At 41.9% G+C, this 16892-nt stretch overlaps 1 protein-coding gene across 1 annotated transcript in view; it reads right to left on the bottom strand.

The window, feature by feature from the left end:
* Window positions 1-16892, bottom strand: part of Tlk (Tousled-like kinase) — a 141087-nt gene that overhangs the window by 72888 nt on the left and 51307 nt on the right. The window lies entirely within an intron of this gene.

Genomic DNA, 16892 nt, shown 5'->3' on the forward strand with positions numbered 1-16892 from the left:
CCCACCCCACCCCACCCCACCCCACCCGTCCATACTCGCACGCGCAGACGCATATATATAAAGACCGGAGATGGCTCGTCGGGATATCTCGGCTTTAAGATGGCCGGACGAAGGCAGGATATTTTGCGGGTGCCCGGGGCTTTCATCGTCGCCGCCGACTATTTGACGGTGAAGCAACATGGATTCCCGTGTTCCGCAAACCTACACCTTAATAGCCCTGCTTCTCTATTTCTATCGCTCTTTTCCTCCTTCCCTTATTATATTGACCATATTGCTGTATTATCTAGAGTTTTGTGGCAATGGAGGGGGGGGGGTGCCGTACGTAATTCGCGTAATTCGGTAACGAATCTTAAATTCGTATTGCTGCTAAGTACGTACGGGTTTTGTCTTGAAAGATGATGCCGCAGCCATTCTTGCGCACCAGCATTGCAAGGAATTGTCCTTGCTTCCGTGCTTTAAAAGGCTAACCAATGCTCGCAATAAGGGCCCGCCGCGTTCGTTAATCATACTTTGTATTGCTTTATTTATGCGGATAAAATAAAAAATAAATTTAAAATATGAATGATTATGACGTCGAAGCGATGAAGTTTTGTCAGAGGAGGACTGCATTTTCACGTAACTTTGCACGCAATATTTTTATATTACATATATATATATATATATATATATATATATGCACTGTCGGCTGGCTCGTTGTTGTCTTTGGATTGCTTATTAAACACACAAAAGTGTAAAGTTTTATCGTGAATCGTTGGTTCGTAAGTAATTTTATCATTGGGATGGTAATTCCATAAATAGAATAATACCGGCTTGGTTGCTTATTATCAGACGCGAGTGAAACAACACTTAGCGTCCTTGAAACTTTATATCGACAACAACGAGCAACTACAGTCGTTATTTGTGAACTCGATCGTATTAAATATTTGGAATGATTGTCAAATCAAATCAGAGCTTCGAAAACTGGTCAACGGTTTTTTGACAACCCCCCCCCCCCCCCCCCCCCCCCCCCCCCGTCGCCCCACCGCCAGGGACCTCTCGCCATCCCTTACCCTCTCCTATTTCTCGCACGCGCACACGCGGTAAAATGCCTTGAAAAATCTCGGAGCGTGCCTCCCACGCAATACGTGCGCATTGCCATTGTCAGGGCTTGGCGAGTAAAGTGGCGATCGGCAATGTCGCGCTCGCCGGATTTCAGCAGTCGTCGCGAAATGTCCTTCTCTTTCACGGATACGGGGACGCGGACGCACAGCCACCCACTGGGAGCCTACATCCAGCACAGGGATTCTCAATGTCTGGGTGCGTTGACGAGGCAGCGGGCCGGGAAAAAGTGCGCGGCTCTGGCCAGCGTCGTCGACGCCTCAAAGCGATCCTGGCATGTGCAGGCCAAAGAGCATACCAACCTTCCGCAATGTATGTATACACAATGCGCGCCGCGGTGTTGTATATTCACTTACTATCGAAAGGATCAATACGGGGAGACATGCACCGGCCGCTCGCGCATTCCCTCCTCGACACGGCTCGTGAATCTCGGGGCCTCCTTCGCTACAAACTTCGCGGGCACTCTCCCTCCAATCGTGGCCTCACGGGTCACGCAGTTGTTGTAAACGCTGGGATTAGAATTTTTCCGTTGCCGGGCGAGCGACCGAGGGAGCGAGCGACGAATAGAGACAAAGGGATACATGCCGTGCAAGAGGGAGTGTGAGAGAGCGAGAGTGAGCACTGGACCAGTGGGGTGAGGTGGGGTGGGGTGGGAGGGAGAGAGAAACGCGAACAAAGCGCATAAACGACAGAGTATGAGAGAGAATGAGAGAACGAGAGAATAAGAGAGAATAAGAGAGAATAAGAGAGAGAGAGAGAGAGAGAGAGAGAGAGGGAGAGAGAGAGACGACGACAAGAGACGACGAGAGACGACGAGAGACGAGTGGGGGCAAAGGCGTCGAATGTTGAAAGCAGATGAGCTGATGCTCCTACTATTACTATTACTAATACTATTAGCACTACCACTACAATTACTTACTATTACTCCTAATACCACTCCTACTACTGCTACTACTACCACTACCACTACACTGCTACTGCTACTACTACTACTACTACTACTACTACTACTACTACTACTACTACTACTACTACTACTACTACTACTACTACTAATAATAATAATTCTACTACTACTACTTCTATTACTAATTCAACCGGTACTATTACTATTATTCCTGCCATCGCCGGCGCTGCTACTGATAAGTTTGTTTCTTGGGAAAAAAATATTTACTACAAATACTGCTGCTACACGGCCATCCATGGACTTCGAATGGATATATACGTGAGCTTGAAGTTGGCAGATTTTAAAGGATGGATAGATGGAGCTTGGTAAACGCGACGCTCGATGAGATGTTTGCCTAAAGAATGGGGTGAAAGGCAGACCGGCTATTATCTATCGTGCAATCATGATTTTATGTTGCTTACATATTTAAGTATATTAATAGACATAGTAAAATTTGGGCTGAATGCCAATGTTCCAGCAGCCACGATTTAAAAGATTGGCATTCCTAATTTATTTACCTGTAAATACGGTTGAACTTTTTTTTTTGTTTTTTGTTTTTTGTTTTTTTTTTTTGTTTGTTGCCGTTGTTTATACGTTAAGCGTTCGCGGCTGATATTCACAAGGAGGTTTGATAAAACGACTTTGCCGGAGATGGGGATTGCATGTATTATATACACCTCGACAACTTGCGAAATCGATCTGGTTACATAATCCAGAGTCTGCGGCTACTACTGGTAGCGTTGACGAAGTAATTAAAGCCTTATTTCATTGGCCAATTGTAATATTTTCTTTGTCAAACGTTTATCGATGACTCTCCCATACTCTCCACACTAATAAGCTTTCCAACGAAAATTCTTAATTCAAATTGACTGAAACTAGTATTGCTGCCGATATGGTAATTGCCAATGAGATGTGCAGACGATAGCAAAGAAACGAGGAACTGCTGAAAATGTATTACAAAAATGCTCGAGCATGTGACGAATTATCAAGAGCTCGATTTTAAAAATAGCCTCTAGATACAAACACTTTGCAGCTGCTCGACCAACAGGAATGTCAGTTTCGGGATGAGGATGACGCTATCTTTATTACTATGATGTAAAATCATAAGGCCAGCAAATCAAAACCATTGAATCTCCCACCAAACTTAAGACTCTGACTGAAAACAATGTTCCATACTTGGCTTCTTTGACCACGTAAACATTGTAATACTATTATTATTACTACTTTAATAGACGTTTGCCTCGCAGCCTTAACCCAATGGCACTCGATTCTAAAGCTGAGCCGTCAGAAACGTTTTATCCATGTTCGTTAGGACGTTTGCCCTACGGGGTGAATATCCAGGTAACCTCGTGCGCTGAATCGAATACGAGGGCACGAGTATTGGATAGAGGAGGAAAGGGCTCGAGCAGCAAGGAAGTCGCGAGGGAAAACGCCTAGAGTTCGGCAGCACTTCACCACCTCGCCACCTCATCGCCACACCGCCTCGCCGCCTTACCGCCCGGTCCCTACGCCCGCGGCTCTAAATGCGGACGATCGTCGCGACGCGGGCCGATGGCTGCGCACGCACACACAGCTGTGTTGCAAGGCAGCGAGCAACAGCAGTCAACCACTCCTCCTCCTCCTCCTCCTCCTCCTCTTCCTCCTCGTCATACTCCTCCACTACCCTTTCTCCCCTTCCTCACCGTCTCTAGTACCACGCCACCGCGCAGAGAGCAGAAAACCCGGAGCAGTCGACGTTATCGCCCGGCGAGGCAGAAGGGCGAAAAGAGAGAGATAGAGAGAAAGAGAGAGAGAGAGAGAGAGAGAGAGAGAGAAATTATTAGAGAACACAGGAAGGTTGCCTCAACACCTACGCGAATCATCTGCCACGCCATTTTCCCAGCCTCGGACACTGTCCGAGCGATTTCTTATTTCTCGCTTTCAATCGTGAATGTCCGTGAGGGAACGGAGTACGTTTATTTAATGGACACATACATGTATAAGCAAATAAAGAGAGAGAAAGAGAGAGAAAGGGAGAGAAAGAGAGAGAGAGAAAGAGAGAAAGAGAGAGAGAGAGAGAGAGAGAGAGAGAGAGAAATTATTAGAGAACACAGGAAGGTTGCCTCAACACCTACGCGAATCATCTGCCACGCCATTTTCCCAGCCTAGCGCCGGTGAGTACGGGCGCTCGTACGGATTTTGGGGGTTGGAAAGAAGACGCAGGCACCACCGTGGTTTAGGACCCAAGAATATCCGGCGGTCCGCGCTTACCTACCGAGCCCCGACGTCGGCGTCGTCGTTCCGGTAGGACGGTAAGGGCCGCGGTGCCACCTCCGCCGCCGCCGCCACCACCGCCGCCGCCGCCGGGCGAGCTGCTGCTGCACACGACGAGCCGTGACTTCCTTCTTATCGCCATTTAAGCATCGTCTCGGCCGTCGCACGCACAGCCGCCGCCAGGGACGACGGGCCAGCGCCGCCGGTACGTCCGCCGCCGCCGCCGCCGCCGCCACATCCACACGCCGACGGCGGTGCTGTGCTCCCGCTGCTGTTGCTGTTGCTGTTGCTGTTGCTGTTGCTGTTGCTGTTGCTGTTGTTGCTGCTGCTGCTGCTGCCGCTGCCGCTGCTGGTGTCGTTTACGTTCGCGTGGGCGTTCGTGTCACTCGCTCGCCTCCTCGCGCACAACAACACCCTGCTCCCCTGCTCTATCGCTCTTCCTCTCTCGATCTTGCGGCCGCCCTGGGATCGGCCTCCCACCCGCCCCTCACGGAACACGCGCGCGCGCGCGCGCCCCACACTCTAGACGCCTCGCCGCGTGCACACTTGCTCCCGTTCTTCACCCGCCGGCGCACGCGATAATCCCGTCCACGCGGCCGAGACACAGGCCGAGCACTGGAAAATTTCGCGTTCCGACGTCGCTCGCTCGTTCGCTCGGGAGAGCGGCGGTGGCGGTGGTGGCGACGGCGGCGACGGCGGCGGTGGCAGCGGTGGCGGCGATCGTCTACGTACCTTCCCCGTACGCCTCTCTCTCTCTCTATCGCTCTCTCTCTCTCTCTCACTCACTCACTCACTCACACACTCCCTCTCTCTCTCTCTCTCTCTGTGCGTACGCGCGCGCGGACATAGTTGCAGCGTAGAAGCAAAAGCAGAATATATAAAGATCCACTATCTCTCTCTCTCTCTCTCTCTCTCTCTCTCTCTCTCTCTATATATATATATATATATATATGTATGTATGTATATGTATGTGTATATGTATATCGCTTCTTCCCTCTCTTCCTCTCTCTTTCTCTCTTTCTTGGAATACGAATGGGTGAGAGAGTGGTTGTGCGCGCGCGCGCGCATAGGATAGAAAGCGAAGGACCTCGATCTCTTCCGCGGACGACAGCCCTCGAACTCTAGTGTGAACGTGCGCCGAGGCTCCAAGAAGCTCAAACAAATGGCTTTCCGCGAGCGGACATGAACCATCGTTGACGGCTACCTGTCGTGGGGGTGGAGTACCTAGCGCGAACAACGAACCTGAGATTCCAGGGGTTGGGGGAAGGAGAATGCGCTCGAGTCTTTTAGTCCTGTTCTCATCCTGCGGCGAGAGGAAGAAGATCGGTTGTATAGCCGCCGGTAATGACGGTATGCCAACTGCCCACTAACGCTCGAGTGGGATTCTTTCATTTTTCTTTTTGGAATTACGCCGGGATTGAAGGAATGCCACTATGGTTTCATGAGACTTCCAATACGATTGGCCTTGACGGATACGAGCATATTGCATTTTAACTGTGAACTTGGCACTTTTTGACACTATCGTCTAGTATATGGAAATTATTATTAATGAAACCAACAAGTCAACGTCTCGTGAAATATTTTCGAACGTTTCAACGAAATTTGTTGAGTTTCGGAGTTGAGTTGAGTTGAGTTTTGGAGTTGACTTGACTTGAGTTGAGTTGAGTTGAGTTGAGTGGGGGATGGGGGGTGGGGGGTGGGGGTGGGGGGGGGGGAGGAGGCAATGGTAGGGGGGTGGGGGGTGGGGGTGGGGGAGGAGGCAATGGTAGGAAACGAGTAAAACTTTTTTATAATATAAATTCCAATTAATAAATGAATCTTAGTATTCGAGAATTTATGATACTTGAAATACAATATGTAAGATAACGATTGTATGGCTGTTATTCCCGATTCATTACTTTCCCTTCACTGCCGTGTAAACACAATTGCAAAAGATGAAGATACTGTTGAAGCCAATTGCCGTTGAAACACTTACGTACTTACACACCGTATATCTGATTTGTAGTAAAAAATTTCTTACAGTAGATATTATAAGCAATAGTAGTAAATAAAAGAAAAATTGCGATTAATTATTATGCTTTTCATCGGACAGTATTACCTCGGCATTAACTAACTGTTTTTCATATATGTTAATAGCATACAAATTCAATTACAATTTCAAGTTATCTCTTGAAATTTATTGCGTCAAGCTGCCAAAATATCACAATATTTTTCTCATAGCTAAAACACAGAGGCGAATAGCAATATTATTAATGAATTTATTAGAGCATATTTTTTGCAGATTCTTTTTAACGACATAATCCACATTTCAACACAAATCCATTAAGTTTTTTTTATTATTATTTTTTTTTTTGTTGGTCTCATTGCTTTTTTCTATATCAAATTCCGATGAAATTCAATATGACAGCATTAGCAACAACATCAATAACAACAACAATACTAATGAATTTGAATTAATTGGAAAGTAGTGATGGAGCGGGTTTTGCATAAGTGGCATTATGAGATAAATATGGTGGACAAACTTTTAATCGCTGTGCTCACAATTCAGCGTTTTAGAAATCTCTATGTCACAAATAGGTGATTCACTATGTCGGAAAATTTTCCTCCTCAGTCAATAAAGTGTTTATGTTGTTGACATTTAATTACTCTTATAGCAAGAGCTCAGTACGCGTATTAAGCTTCTATTACGGCAGAGTTGCGCGCTTATGGGAGGTCATAAAATTTTCTGCTTACTGACCTATCGTCAATTCTACGGGACTAACCTCTCCGAGTCCAAAATGTTTGCCATTTTCATCTTTCCGGTCTTCGACAATGCGTAGGCTTTTATTATTTCAAATATCGCCAAAACTGTATCCCCTTTAATTACCGAATTCCGCTAATTGTTCTTGAAAACAAATTATTAACAAGCATCCCACCACTTCGCGCCACCCACCCATACCACTCCAATGAAATTGAAGTAGCCCCCAATTGTGGAACCGATGTGCGCGTAAATTAATTGAATAAAAGTGAACGGTCGAGACGGCCAAATGAAAGTAATGACGAAAATGGCAAATAATCAGTGAGACAACACCGCGATCCTCTACTTCGAATTACTGGCACGGGAGCAAGAAAGTTGTCGTGCGGAAGAAATCTCCATAAATGCATCGTTCGTTCGTTGCCACCGGGGCAATAACTTTTACTTTAAATCGAAAATTTTAATTCTATTTAGCTGAAAGAACGGATTAAATAGCCTTCGGTTGGCTGTTGGCCTTTAGGCTCTAGGCTATTTTTACTACTAACGAGTAAAGGATATTAGTAAGAAGAAAAAAAGGAGAGGCAAAGTTATTTATTTACCTTTATTAATTGCGCACGCGCAATTACGCGAGCGTACATATAATAATCGCTCCTATACACAATTCTAAATTTATTTATATAATTTGATGTAGTAATTTTACCTAGATAATTGTCTTGTAATGATTAATGCAATTGACTAACGGTAGGCGTTCCGATGGGTAGGGCACGAAGATTTGTAAACGACCGGTAATCTTAATAATCTTAGTAAATGTGACTAAAACCGAAAATCAAACGATTGCTCGTGCACCAAAAATTGTACGATCACGTTTGTTCCAATAACGATTGTTTACCTTTTTAAGGGACCTATCCATTTAGCTCGTCTTCTCAAACTCATCGCATTGACGATCTTCGAGGGACAATGCTTTATGAAAATGATATTAAGCTCAACTTGACCATAGGCACGCAACCCATATGGATAATAAAACTTGCCTCGAGAGTCCGAGAACAGGTTGGAATATTTTTGTCGAGTTGAGATTCTGCTTGGTAAAGAGTTCGAACGCAGACGTACAAAGTCATCGTAAGTATCAAAGTTAATTTCCACTCTCCTCGAAGTAGTTCTCGACCGATGACAAAAAGCAAACATTCGCTCTGTACGTACGCTCTACGCTCTCTCCATCACGGGCGCGCGGATACATTCCAAATCGGCGACATGTTCCTTTTTTATCAAGGCTGAAGCTGCACGAGCTGTTGGGTTCAGGGTGACTTCTCAGCCGCACATATATTATATATTGGCTCGCTGGAGTTGGGTGAGTTTGGCGAGAGGGGTGGGGGGGAGGGGAGGGGAGGGGAGGGCGGCAGGCGGCGGAGGCGCAGCGTTCACGTAATTATGCGTGGCGCTGGCGGACGGTGGATACGGGGGTGGGGATTGGAACGGAGATGGAGGAGACGCGTAGGGATTCAGAGCGGCATTGGATTGCTCGTGTGCGCATCTTTCCACGTCGCATCTCACCGCCGTGCGCTAAAATTGCGTTCCCAAAGGCATCCATCCGCAGCTGGCGAACACCACGACATGATTCTACGGCCGCTCGCGGCCTGTCCGCTCTTCTGGAAAAAAAAAGAAAAAAAGAAAAAAAAAGAAAAAAAAAGGAAAAAAAAAACACACACACACACACATACACAAACGAGGAAGCACGGGGCTTAGCTCCGTAATAATGGACCGGATGGATCATCCCCCGATGGGCCGAAGGAGCCTAAATCCATGTGCTCGGAGTTGGTGGCTCGAAGCGAGTATCGTTATGGTTGCGCCATTTGTTCGCGTGGACTTCGCCTCCTTACCGACGGTACGTCCACGGGATGTCGAATTACGTGCGCTGAGTAAAGCGGCATAAGGCCAACTTTCTTGAACTTTTAGGCGCCGTTGGCGAGAATAACAGCCCAATCGCGTTCTTAGGGCAAGAATCGCTAATTACCTGACTCAAGCTGTGGATCGTTAGTACGATATTTTCAAACCGGAAATCCGAGCTGCCGATTTATAATTACCCAGCCGCCTAATAGCTATTAGGCATAAGTATTAGATAAGCAATTACCGAAATATTAGCAAAAAGTGGCGCTCATCAACGTGAAATAAATCAGATTATATGTTCGCCAACTGACGTTCGTCTTGTAAGTTCTTTACCGAGCAATCCATAAAGCTATTTAATTTTCATTTTGAATTTCTAATTTTCTAACGTGATATTATGTTGTTCGTAGCAGCTTCCAATACTCAATTCGTCGCATTTCAATCGTCCATCTCTTTCCTCCTGGACTGTGAAATTGCATACAATTTCATTAAATTATGAAGCTTTAACTCGTTATATCGTCAAAGCATTTATTAAGGAAAAAAAAAAAAAAAAAAAAAAAAAAAAATGCAAAAGAAGCAGCAAACTCAATCGTAGCTACCTTATTTATTCCATTGGGCTGACTTACTCTAATTGCGCGTGAATAGACGTTTCTCTCCATCGCACAACAAATTTTCACCAAAACATCGGCCTAACATTTTTACGGATGTGTGGAAGGATCCGGTTTTCAGACTCTTCGATTTTTTCGGAATCTTTTGCCTTTTTCACGAGGCTTATCAGCAGTGGACGATAGGCGCGTTGGAGGCTCGACATTATGCCAACGTATTGAAGCGATTCCGGGACGCTCTATTGAACGTAAATCTTCTCTTATAAACAAACTCTTGTCCTATTACCTCGAATGTTCACGCTGTTACATTCATCATAAGCAGGCAAGTTGAATTATCCGGCAGACGTTCGCGTGGAAACTGCTCATTTCGTTTCAATCTCGCTGCATCGCGGGATATCGTTCATCAAACTATGCGCAATAAAAATACGGATAATTGTTATCCAATGCAATAAATAATACGCATATTGAATAGAATTTCAATTTTAAGAAGCGTTAAAGGTTGTTTTAATCGTGGTTGAAAACATTCCTTGATTTCGATATAGTTTTGCTAAAGCATTGGGGATGACATTATGGATGAAAGTCATAAATTGCTATGATCAGTGTTATGCTTAAGCGTAGTATTTTTTTTATAATTTTATATGCTTGCACGATACCTCGCTAAAATGAGAGCATGGATGATGAAAAAAGAAAGGCGCTCAGGCACACGTCGATTCGTATTAAATATCTTAGAATTATACTTGACGCATACGTAAATGATGAAAATGCACGTCGTCATCGTGAAATTATGATGAATGACGCGCATGACGGTCTTGCCGTATCACTTTAGACCAAAAGCCTCTCACGAAAGTAATACAGCTAAATCCATCGACACCTGACAATATTAACACTTCCGTATTCCCAATGCAATGATTGGAATATCAGATCTAAGCATGTATAATTGTTCATTTTCTTTGAATAAAAAAAAAAAAAAAAAAAAAAAAAAAAAAAAAAAAAAAAAAAAAAAAAAAAATGAAAGCAGCTATATTTATAAGCATTTCTTACATCCATGTTACGAGGTGAAATATTAATGTCTCCGGTATATCATGTAGCATAATATCTTGGCATGAATTCTGTAAGTTTTACAACAGGTTTCGAATACAAATGCTAAAAATAATTTACATATACTAACTGCGTTACTTGTTTTGACGCAAATAAAAAACTTCGTTGCTTCTTTTCTCTATAATGTGTGTTTGTTTGTGCGCGTGCGTCTGCTTGTGCAGTGACAAAGAAACTGTGAGAAAAATAATGTTAAGTACGAGATTGAGCTATCTGAGGTGAATTTGAAAAAAGGAAATAAGCAAAAAAAAAAAAAAAAAAAAAAAAAAAAAAAAAAATTAATTTGACTGCAATAATCGGATATAAATTAATATCGCTGTAAATAAAATATTACTTTTTATTTTTGCATAGTATATTATTAACATTTCACGTATAATAATAGAATCTCCGATCGGCTAACTGTTTTGTAATTTTCATTTAGACAGTTATCATTCTTTCTACTAATGGCAAAAATATCGTAAATAACAATTTTTTTTTTTTTACTTTTACTTTTACTTTTGTCTAATATTTGTCTCTTTAGAACATTTACCTTATAAGATAAACATTTTGAAAAATCTGAGCGTCACCAATAAAATTATCTGCAATTATCAAAATAGGCTTAGCAGCATATTCCATCTTCGTAATCAATCTACATTGTTTCATAGTTACAATCTTTACGAGTAAAAGTCACAGAGTAGCTAAAAACTGTTTTAATCCGGGATCGTTTTGATTCGATTTCATATTTTACTCAAATCAGCCAGTAGTATTTACCTGTTGCGCGTGTTGTCAGCTGCTCTCGCACTTTCTTCTGCCGATCAAGCGTATAAACATCAGTTGTTATAAACTGATTAACACATTGTATATTAGTAGCAATGAAAATATATACATTTTCTCTATTTCCAGTTAGATCTATAGGACTAAGCATAAAAGGCAATTACCATCAATAAGATATAATACATGCGTATGACGAGGCGGCACCTCCGTAACACAAGAATACACTGTTTATTATACCTCAATGTTTTCTCTATTCTCTAGTGTTTATAAAATCATCGATTCGCAATAAATGTTCATTTGCAAATCTCATCATTAATATCGAGTTAAAGTTAATGCGAAGAGTAATAATATTTTAATTAAATAAAATTCACAATCTGAGATGAATGTGATTTTCAATGGATTAATTTTCAATCAAATTATAACAATCTGTTTCACTTGATATTAATCTAATTACTTTATAAGAGCATTTGATTGTTTTGATAATTAACTCGTTAATGGTATCGAGCAGCCTGTTAAAACTAACAGTACTGGAACATTTTAAGCTCCATACATTTAAGATGTTATTTAATAGAAAATCTTGCGAGAAGAAATTGTGAACGCTAAAAAAATTAAAACTAATATATAAATTGTTTCGTATATTACGAATTGTAATAATAACATTTTAATGAATTTTTACAAGCCGAAGAAAGCATGTTTCTCATAAGAATATATTTAGTATTTACAGTAAAAAATGAATATTCTTTTTTTTTTTTTTTTTTTTTTTTTTTTTTTTTTTTCATGCATCGGCCTAAACTTTATAATTCCCTACAAGTTTGAGAATATACTTTTTGAACATATTTAAACGGTGTTTAAAACTTTAAATATTTTTCTTCCTGACTGTTCTTTCAATGTCGATGGCAAAAACTACTCAAAAGCTTTTTCATCAATCAATCTGCAATGAGCTTGCAGTGTCTTTTGTAATAAAAAAATTCAATCTGTAGTCGATGAATTTATATTATGTTTATTGAATGATTAGTTTTAATTATAATTGACAATTGAAAATTTCAATTTTGCTATTAATGTCCTGCGAATACTTTAACCATTGTAATGTTATGGATACGTAATTGTATACAATATTAAATAATCTTTTTTTATATATATATATATAATATATCTTATATAAATATTGTTGTTATTATTATTGTCTGGTGCTACGATTTTCTAATTAATTTTCAATTCAACTTTAAGCTTATCAATACATAACAAATGTATATTCATTACTTAAGTATCTTTAATACAATCAAATAATTTTATATTTAAAATTATTGAACAATACGTCTGATAATACGCATTCCTTAAATATTACATTTGGCAACCAAAATATTAAATTTTTATTTTCACAAATTTCATAAATAATTAATTTATGAACAATCTAATTCGTCAAAATAGCTTTGCTCCAGTGAAGCAATGCTTATTATTAGTTTTGTAAAAGCATCGGGAAAAAAGGTGAGACAAAGGATCCCGTATGCGTTAATAGATAAAGATAGAGCGAATCTATAATACAATGAATTACATTGATTATTTATATGCGTAAGAAGTTTTGGGCTGTCCGCAGCTTGAAAATCTTGACGCAGCTTCTGTGATATTACCAACATATTCTTTATTTCTATTTGGCATAAGCGGGGATATTATTTTTTGCCATCTTTTTTGCTAATACATATGTGCGCTTGTATGTTACATCACGCTGCTCTAGTATATTTCTCGATCATCAAAGCCACACACGTAAATTAAACGCTCGTCTCCGTCGATACGGCAGATGCACAATACATTGTACACTCGTTGCTACCGAATATTGTAATTCGATTGTCATTTATTCTACGTATTGAGAAAAAAGCACTCTTGACGAATGCGTTTATAAATTATAATCTGAATTTCTTTATTATCTGCAGTTGGCCAAGGATATGAGCTAACTGCAACTTACCTCATATCATTTTAACCAAATTGAGCGGATGTCATTGTAGACTGTAGTACTTCATAAATGATAATTACCGCGTTCTTTTCACTATAGCATTATTAATTAGCATACTCGTTTATTACTGTAAAATATTTTAATAAGTAAATGGGAGGAGGAGGAGGAGGAGGAGGAGGAGGAGGAGGGGGGTGTGAGACAGGAACGAGAAGAAAAAATATAAAATCCTACTATTAACTTTTATACAAATGTTTTAAATCTTGGGTATGTAAATTAAGAGCGTACAATAAATAACTCATAGCCGACTGTAGGAAATGTATTCTCTTAGAGGCGTAAGATTATTTTGTTAATTAAACAATTAATATATGATAACGTTATGGTAGGGGATTTAATTCTCTTTCGCTTGTGTTACGTAAGCGTATCACAATTGTTGGCGGATGTGTCCTACGTTGCATAACTCTCTATTGACATGAAATGCATGATTGAGAATCAAACAATAGCACGAAAGCTGATTTCGCTTTATCTTAAGAGTTCAGAATTTCTCGACCGAGCAAATCAATAAACCAGAAATAAGTTTACAAAATTAATTTAAAATTGAAGAAGTATAATACAGCTACAATTGATCAATGCAAAAATTCTAGTCTGAGCTATCGACCAATCACAACCACATAAGAATATATATATATATATATATATTTGCTTTGAAAGCCCAAGTATGCGCGCCTATGAATCGTTCACGGCCATTGGTATTAAGTAAATCAATTTGTAGGTTGGAACTATCCAGCGCCATTAATTAGTCGAAATTTATAATCTGAGGAGAAAGAGAATAGACGGACGAGCCCCAGATATGCAATGTCGTGGCAAAGCGCGTTCTTTCTCACTGCGAGGATGCTTAAAACAAAGTGAACTATAAATCGAAGTCAGGCTCTCCTCTCGCTCCCCCTCCCTCCCCATCCCCCTGCTCATCCATCGCGCTCTCAATCTCTCTTCGTCTCTCTCTCTCTCTCTCTCTCTCTCTCTCTCTCGCTCACGCGCGCGCCCGCGTTTATGCACTCACAATGACAATCGGGTGCAACGCAGACACGGGATTCCACGAGCGATGACGGCGCGGATACGCGCTAAGAGGAGCAAACACGGGGCCAGAAAAACATGCCGCTGCTGCCCTGCACCACCGAAGAAGTATGCAGCACTTGAAGTCAGAAGCTTGAACCCAGGCATCCGATCCCGCGTGTACACACATAAGGTAGAAAGGGCGCAACTTGGGACACAGTGGCGTCGAGATGCAGCACCAAAGTCGTGAGAGTAAAATCGAGAGGGAGAGATGGGTTGGGAAGAGGGAGGGTGGCAGAGGCTATGAGAGGGGAGGGTTGATGAGGGGAGGGGTGAGGCAAAGGAGAGAAAACAGGTGGAAGCAGGACGGATAGAGTGGTGGCGTGTCGTCGTAGCGAAGTCGTCGTTGGGCAGCAGTATGCGCGTGTTTAAGCGTATTGATCCCAATCACAAGGATACGTCCAAAGCCAAGAGAACGAAAGAGAGAGAGAGAGAGAGAGAGAGAGAGTGAGAGAGAGAGAGAGAGAGAGAGATTGAGGGGGGTGGGGGAGAATTTCAGCGTGTTTAACGCTCTCTTCTCTGCTCAGCCAGTCTCGGACCAGTACTGGATCAGCACCGGCAGCAGACGCATATTTTGCCACAAATGGCAAGCCCCGGGGATTCTGACTCTGTGAGAGAGTATGAGGGTGGGAGAGAGATGGTGAGATAGAAAGCGAGAGGAAAAGAGAGAGAGAGAGAGAGAGACGAAGAGAGAGAGAATGAGCGGGGGCGGGGAGGGGGAGGAAGAGAGCGAAAGGGCGATGGAGGCGAAGTACAACCAGACAAAATTATTCTGATGAACGAAGATAGAATGTGCTAGCTAGATAGATAGAAGCACAAATATATAGCGAAGAAGAGAAGGGTACAAATAGGGATAGGGATAGGGATAGGGATAGGGATAGGGATAGTGGGACAAAGAGGTATAGGTGTGTACGGGCGTGAGTGCATGCGTGCGTGCGTGCGTGCGTGCGTGCGTGCGTGCGTGCGTGCGTGCGTGCGTGCGTGCGTGCGTGCGTGCGTGCGTGCGTGCGTGCGTGCGTGCGTGCGAGAGAGAGAGAGAGAGAGAGAGACAGTCAGAGTGGGAGGGAGAAAGGAAGGGGAAAGAGAATGAAAAAAAGGAAAAAGAGAATGAGAAATATAGGTGGATAAATGAGATGGAGAGAGATAGAGAGTCAGAAAAGAGTCGTGAAAAGAGATAGTTACCACCAGAGACTTTTCTAAAAAGTTGCAATTTTGCAATCGTTATGCAAGCGATGCTTTATTGATTCATTTTGTTATTTAATTAATTAGAATAATTGTAAGTTTATTACAAGATATAGATTATGACTTTACAGATAAGTTACTTATTCCGAGAGCAATTAAATTATAATGATTCATTGTATAGACAATAATACGCTAAAGTAGAGTTAGCATCGTTTTTTAATAAATAAAATAAAATAAATAATAAAGCATTGTTTAAATTAAAATACTTAAAGAAAAATATTAATCTTAAGTAAATTTTCCAAACATTGATGAAAATGATCGTGGCGGTATCGTATTGAATTTTATTACATAAATTACAGATATTTCAGTATTGGTAATATTATGATTGATTTATCTTCCACTTTTTATTTTATAAGAACCGAAGATGTTTAATTCGGCCGAAGTGGTATCAGAACAGCCGTGTAAAAACCCAATGTTTTCATACTATTGTTTTAACTCAACTGCATTACTATGCAGATTCCTATAAGCGAGACTAAAGGGAATAAAGTGTACAGCTGTCCTAGCCAGAAAATAAAATTTTGATCAAGCCAACGCTTGGAATGATTCAAATTTTAAAATTCTTTTAAATTCAAATTGGTAAAGCTTAAATTACAAATCTGACTTGAATGTCATGAAAGATTCGAGTATACGTAAACTTGCGTCACATCATCGTGTTTTTCGGGATTTCAAAACATCTCAAATAAAAGTTCACGCTTTCGTTCAAACGTAAACACTGTACATCACATATTTCAGCCATGACTGTCGCTTATATAAATTAGGCCCGGTAATTGAGCGTTAAAAATCAAAGTGCGAGTCCCAATTAAGTGCGCACGGATAATCGTGCGCCCGTGTGCGTGTGCGGGCGCGCGCGCCCGTGTGCGTGCGTGTGTGTGTATGCAAGAGGCGCGGTCGCAATGGCGGAACACACGGGGCGCCTCGGCCGTTCACCGCCTCCCCCCATCTTTCTGGGAAATCGCAGCGCCGCGTTGATATTCGCACTGCAAGTGCCGCGAAAGGGAGGGAGCGAGAGAGAGAGAGAGAGAGAGAGAGTGAGAGACACTTTCGCCAGGTTGTCGGTTGACTACTAAGACATTACTTGGTGGATTTTTTGTTATAATTCACCGAGGCCATTAAATTGACGATCACGCTGAAAAATCCGTGAGCTTCTTGTACGAAGTTCTCCCGGGGAATGCGTATGCTCGCCATTAGCTTTCTCTCGTTTACAATTAAAATAGCGGTAGTCTCTTCGCG

This window comes from Ceratosolen solmsi, unplaced genomic scaffold, assembly GCF_000503995.2.
Source record: "Ceratosolen solmsi marchali unplaced genomic scaffold, CerSol_1.0 scaffold10, whole genome shotgun sequence".
NCBI lineage: Eukaryota > Metazoa > Arthropoda > Insecta > Hymenoptera > Agaonidae > Ceratosolen > Ceratosolen solmsi.